The sequence below is a fragment of the Belonocnema kinseyi genome, chromosome 7 (genome assembly GCF_010883055.1).
Source record: "Belonocnema kinseyi isolate 2016_QV_RU_SX_M_011 chromosome 7, B_treatae_v1, whole genome shotgun sequence".
Lineage (NCBI taxonomy): Eukaryota > Metazoa > Arthropoda > Insecta > Hymenoptera > Cynipidae > Belonocnema > Belonocnema kinseyi.
In genome coordinates, this window is record NC_046663.1 from 131,349,310 (window position 1) to 131,356,383 (window position 7,074).

At 41.6% G+C, this 7,074-nt stretch overlaps 1 protein-coding gene across 1 annotated transcript in view; it reads right to left on the reverse strand.

Moving 5' to 3' along the window:
• Window positions 1–7,074, reverse strand: part of LOC117175797 — a 624,882-nt gene that overhangs the window by 193,463 nt on the left and 424,345 nt on the right. The gene's annotated exons all lie outside the window — the stretch shown is intronic.

Below are 7,074 nucleotides of genomic sequence, written 5' to 3' on the forward strand. Positions count from 1 at the left end.
TTTGTGTGTAAAACGAAATTTATGTAATGTTGATATTATTGATATTGAGTGGGACCCAATATAGTATATATTGAATTTGAAGATCATCCTCTAATTATCATTATATAAGCTTCTAATATTTAAAAACATAATGATAATAAACCTAAATTTAAATAATGTAGATTGAAATAATTAGGTATAATTATTCATATTATTAATATTAATATTATTCTAAAAGATGAAGATAATGAATAAAAAAGTACTTATTATAATAACATTTTATAATTGAAAAAGTTAGTAAAATCAATGCCTACTTAAATAATTTATGTTAAACTGTAATGTGAAATTAAACCATTTTAAAGGAATACTTAAAACTGTATGCTTTTAAAGAATCGGCAAATAAAAATAACTAATTTTACAACTTAATGCTTGATCTACTTTGTTAAAAAATTATTTTTTCTGTTGGAAATTTATCACTTTAGTTGGAAATTAATCTCATTGGTTGATATTTACTTAGTTATGTATACGATATTTAGTTGGATATTTATTTGTTTGGTGAAAAATGAATTATCCTGTTAATAATTATATTTTTGCATTTAAGAGAGAGTCCATGTAACTGAGGAGTTATTTTGATAGGTTTTGGCCCCTATGTCTTGTCGCAGAAATAATGTAAGGTCGCAACCCTACCCATTTTCCAACGCCACTTGGTGGGCGGCAGGCACCCCTGAGCCTAGCTACAGAAACAATGTAAGGTCGCACCCATACCCCCTTTCCAACGCTACGTGGGGCGGGAAGGCACACTAGTGACTTTCTAAAGAAATAATTGAAGGTCGCACCCCTACCCATTTTTCAACGCCAGGTGGGGGCGGGAAAGCACCACTGACTGGTCACAGAAATAATGTACGGTCGCACCCCTATTCCTTTTCCAACACCACGTAGAAATGGGAAGACGCCTCTGTGACTGGTCACAGAAATAATGTAAGGTCGCACCCCTACCCCTTTTCCAACGCCACGTAAGGGCGGAAAGGCACCCTAATGGCTGGTCAAAGAAATCATTTAAGGTAACATGTAGACTCCTCCGGTAAGGAATTAACAGAATTCATGGTATTCACGGAATCCAAAGAATTCTTGGAATTCAAATTTTTATAACTTTTCTTCAACATCTCATGTAGAAGGGGACTGGAAGGCACTCCTGTGACTGTTCACAGAAATAATTTTGGTCAAACTTCTACCCCTTTCCAATGAATCGTGGGGGCGGGAAGGCATACCTGTGCAAAAAGTACTTCGAAAACAAAGTAAAAGACAACACTTTGATTTATATGGACCATCCTGCACAGTCTCCCGATGTCAACCCCATAGAATTATTGTGGGATGAACTAGACAGAAGGTTGAGAATTCTAAAACCAACGAATCGGAACCAATTGTGGGAGTATCTTCAAACTGCCGGGAATGATATGGATGATTCCACGATTCTTTAATTAACAAACAGGATGCCAGGAATTTGCAGAGCTGTCATTGATGCGAAAGGTGTGTACTTCGAGGGTCCTGTGTCTAAAAAGTTACTTTCTTGAATTGAATCAGAATATTATATTAAATGAGTTACATTATTAAACCTTTTGGACTGTTTTTCGTATAAAAACTGCATTTAGGTTTTTGGTATAAATAGATAGAGCCTTTGTCTCCGCGACTTACACCTAATACTTAACTAATATTTACAATATTTACATTTCTCTTACCTCTACTTCCTCTCCTATTTACAATCCTTCCATCTCCATACCTCTTCCTCCTTCCTTCTCTTCTTCTCTATCTTACCTAACAGCCCCGTCAGCCATGCTACTGCCCTTTTGTCGCCCCTTTCATGCAACAATACCTCCATGCTTATCCCCCTCCTTTCCACCTCTTCACATTCCTCCAACCAATGCTCCAACATTGCATCCCCCTTCCCGCACAATTCACACATTCTCTTCTATCTAGAAAGCCAGAACCTATTATACTTCTTCATGCATCCGCGCCTCATTCTCGCTATAAGTTCGTGACTTCCTTGCTCTCCTTTCTTACACAAATATTGCGCTCTCTCTCTTGGCATAATCCACACATAGTTTCCGTTATACCTTGACTCTCTTATTCTCTCCGCTTCTTCTGCCCTCTATTTCTTCATGCCATTCTTTTGAACCAACTCATATACCTTCATTCCTTCCTCGTGCATTCTGCTAACTTCATCCATCTGCAATCCACTCGTTCTGAAATACCTTTCCCTTTCCATCTACATCTTTGCACCACTACGTCTGTTCTCCTTCCCCCAGCAACACTCCCTAACCAATTTACTTCCCCCCTCTTCCAAAAATTTCTCCTCATATTTACACGCTCGACTCCCTGTTATAATCCCTAAACTAGTTTTTGCTGTCTCCCTCCTGACAATATAGTTCGGCGTATTCCTTGCCAACTCCCTTATCCACTTTACATACCTCTCCTGTACCCTATTTACCTCCTCACTTTCCTTCAAATCCCACACCTTCACTCCATAAAATAAGACACTCATCATTAGCGAGTCAAACAATTTCGTTCTCCTTTTAAAATCATCTGCGAACAATTTCTTCCCCAGCCCCCACACCTGCCTCATCACCACATTTGCGTGAAAACCATAACCTTCGACTTGTCCGAATTTAACTCTAACCTATTCTTGTCCAAGTAAGGTCACAACCTCTTTATCATCTCCTTTAAAGCTTCTTCGCTCTTTGCCAACAGCACTATGTTATCTGCATATGCGAGTGACCATATTCTGACTCCTCCTACTTTAACTCCTCCTACCACTCCGGCCGATAGCTGACTTTCCATATCCGCAATCAAAATTGCAAGAAGCGTTGGGCTAAGCGGGCACCTTGCCTCAACCCCCTATCCATCCAGAATCTCTCAGAGGTTCCTTCCCCTCCTCTCACCCTATCTTGCGTCTCCTCATATACCTCCCTCACTCTCTAGATCAGGCCCCTCTTCACTCCTCTCTCCTTCATTACCTCTCACAACCTCCCCCTATCCACTGACGGGAACGCGCTCTTTAGATCTACAAAAAACGTGTACACTTTGGCACCCTTTTTGGTTAGTTCTCTATCCACCACGTGTTGCAAGACGTGAATTTTGTCAATAGTACTCCTTCTCTCTCTAAAGCCCACCTGCGTCTCCGGCAATATCCCTTTCCCCTCAAAATCCTTGCGCAGCCTATCTGTTAACACCATCGCGTATATTTTGTACGCAGTATTCATGAGTGTAATTCCTCTATAATTTTCCTGCCTCTCCTCATCCCCTTTTTTATACAGTAGTACGATCAACTCCTCTCTCCACCCTTTTAGGAATCCCTCCCCCCTCCATACTTTTTTACTACCGCCTTCAGCCGCTGCCTTATCTCTTGTGTGCAAAACAGCCACGCTTCGTTCTCTACCCCACCAATTCGTGCTGCCTTCGATTTTTTCAACTTCCCTATCTGCTTCTCTATCTCCTCGTCGTTCAGCTACTCTTCATCTAACTCTCTGTTTCTTCGAATCCCCTCATCTCTCTCTCGAGTATCTGACCCCTGAAATTAATCCTTGAAAAATGTTCTCTATTCGTCGCTTCCTATCTTCTCACTTATCCCCACCCTACTTTTCCTAAACCTATTAATTATCTTTCACACGTCCCCTTTTATCTTAACACTTCTCAACTCCTCTTCCAGCTCTTTTTCTTTTTCCTGCTCTTTCTTCTTACACATCACCCTAAACTCGCTCCTGATTTCTACGTAATCCTCCCTTTTCGCGGTTCCTTCCTTCCACTTCCTGTACTTCTTTTTTACCTTTCTCTTAATCATTTTACATTCCCTATCCCACCATGGCTTTACCATTACATTCTTCTTTTTTCTAAATACCTTCTTTTGAACACAAACTTTCACTTTCTTTTGCAGATACTCCCACATCTCGCCCACGGACTCCGCCTCAAAGCTTACGTTGCCCAATAGCTCCCGATACTTCTCTATCGCCTTTCTCGTCCATGACACCCTCTCCCCTGACGACCCTTCTTCCCCACCCTGCCTTTCAGCAGCCTCCCCTTGTATCCACAAACTCAATGGCTGGTGGTCTGATTCCACCCTTCCTTTTCATGCGAATTTCTCTATCTCCTTAAATCCTTGAATATTCATAATCACGTAGTCTATCGCCGATACACCCCTTTTACTCACATACGTGTATTCTCCCTCTTCGACCCCTTTTACCATATCATTCGCCACCGCCCACCCTCTATCCTCCATCCAGTCTATGAGAATCTCCTTCTCTTTATTTATTATTATATCCTCCGATTTTCTTTCAAAGCTCTCCCCTTCCTGGTACAGGCCCCCTTCCCGCCCAATTCTCGCATTAAAGTCTCCCTCCATTACCACTATACCCTCATCTCTCTCTCTCCTAGTAAGTTTTCTACCCTTTATTTAATCCTTTCCATTTCATCCTTATTGTACACAGTCACGAATTTATACATCACCCCTCCTATCTTCACAGTCCTCATTTGCACGCCCTCTCCATGAACTTCTTCCTGTAATCCATCCCTAACCCTTGTTATAATTCCCCCACTAGCCCTTCCTTTCCTTTTTACTTTGACCGCCTCCTGTAGCCTCCACTTATACCCCTCCCCCCAGAAACTTTCGCTCTATTCTATCCCATTCCTTTCTCTCTACCCACGTCTCTACCAGTCCAATCACATCAAATTCCTGAATATACCTCCAGAAATCCTCATCTTTCTTCTTTATTCCTGTTACGTTTCAGTACAACACCTTCAACATTCCTCCACCCTGCTTTACTCCCACCCCCTACTTCCCCTGAAACAAATTCCCCTGCACTTCCTTCAACACCTCCTTCTCTTCGTCCCATACCCACATTTTCTCGTCTATTTTTATTTTCCAATAACCTACCTTCACTGCTCTCCCTTCGCTCCTCTGCTTCCTAGCCCTGTCATTTAACATTCTCTGAACCACCCTTTCCTTCCTCGACAAATCTTGATCGATAAAAACCTTATTGTCCTTTATCCTATTTTTGTTACGCATTACCTCCAATTTTTCTTCCCAGATCTCCAATTCCACCACCGCCACTTCATTCTCTTTCTCCCCTCCATCCTAACTTTCCCTACATTGCCTTTAATCCACTCTATGCTCTGTAGCAGCGCTTCCACCCCGTTCCTTTCTTCCCCTCTCTTAGGCTTTAATCCTTTCATCACTATATTATTTCTCCTTTCTGACTTCTTTTTTCTCTCCATTCTCAACTCCATTGCCCTTATCCTTTCCCTATCCGCTCTCTCCTCCTTTTCATTCCTACGCTCTCACACTTTCTCCCAAATACCTTGCTTCTCACCCTCTCCCTATCCACTGCTTCCATTCCCGACATGCCCTCCACCTTCTCCAGCCATTTTTCCGCCCTTTCCTTCCACATCCTAATATCTTGCCTGATCGCTTTTTCCTCTCCGATTCTTCCCTCTCCCTGTCGCGCCACTTGACACCGGGCCACGCACAACTGGCCGTCGTGTTTCTCTGGAAATTTCCTCCCCGTCTACTTCACTACCAGCACTGCCAGTACTCTCGCTACCCACCTCCCGCTCGTCCGTCGGTAACTGTAACCTATCCATACACAAAAGTACGCACTGCCGCCCACAGATGTCACTTAAAGCTGTTGCCGCTTACCGCCCTAAAATGTCAGTTTTTTTGCCTTATTTCACCGCTCACATCCCCTTTCGCCACCCTTTTCTCACCCCTAACATCCCCCATCACTACAAAAACCTCCATTGCCGGCCATGAAAGCCCAAATACCCATACACAAAACTACCTCGCTCCCTTGCAAACGTAACCTCACTTTCCCTATTTAACCAAATCCCACCCCCCACCTACAATGTAAATTAACTTCTTTCTTCCCAATGTACCCCTCACAACCATACTCACCTCCTAGACTTCCACCCTCACACTCCACTCACACCTTACACACAAACTTTGTAAAAGCTTCTCACCGCCTGTCACTGCAAACATTCTCACTACCGCCACCAACATGCAAGTCCAAGTTTTTGATATAACTTTTATCCGTTTTAGATTTTATCTACATTTTTATTAATATTCTAGTTGATAAAAATTTTAAGAAATAAAAATAAACTGTTCATAATTTTTTTATTCTTTAATATGGGGATAACTCTGAATTGAAATAATTGTAAATAATTTTTAAAAGACAATGAATAATTAAAAAAATTTCCAACAATTTGAAATAAAAATTACTTATTTTTTCTCGCTGAGTTATTATGGTTCAATGCCAGCATTGCTTTTTAATAGTGCTTGCGTCAATCGATTTCATAATTTCTGACGGTAGTGTAAGTCTCTCCAGCGCAAAGGTGTCGTATAGAGCTTCTATCGATTAGCTCGGGGTCTTCAAGTATGTCATTGCATTTTTCTCGCTTTAAATAAACCTTGGCGCATTTATCTAATCCATCTTCTATTCCTATTTCCTTAGTATATCGTTCGACAATCCCTAGAGATAGATGTAGTTGCTCTTTGTTTTTAACATAGATCTTAAGATCGTACATGTAAAATACATGAGTGACCTTGTACTTTAGATCTGCAGGTTTGCCGCAAAAGTCCCCGTCGGAATGGCGAAGTGCTAGAGATAATGGCAATAATGTAAGGCAACAGAAGAGTGGGTTCATGGTGTCGCCCTGAAGGACACCTTCCTGAAAGGTGACCTTTTTAGTTGTGACACGAATTTGTCCAGATGAGATAGTAAATCTGGTTTTCCCATGCGGCATCAATCTCTCTATGCAACTCACGATTTACGGATAAACCTTTAACCTCTCCAAAAGAGAGATGATAAGTCTATGTGAGGTCGAATCGCAAGCTTTCCGGTAATGCTGTAAATATCTTATACAGTGTATTCAGAGAAGTGATTGGTCTGTGATTTTTTGGGTCAGCTCGGTTACCTTTTTTTGGGCCAATGCTGATGGGTTGAAGGAAACTTCTTCCATCAGAATGTCTTGATACCGCCTGGTACCGGAGCGGAATAGTTCTTTATCCCTCTTAATATTTTTTTCACGTCCTCGGTAGTAATGGGTGGG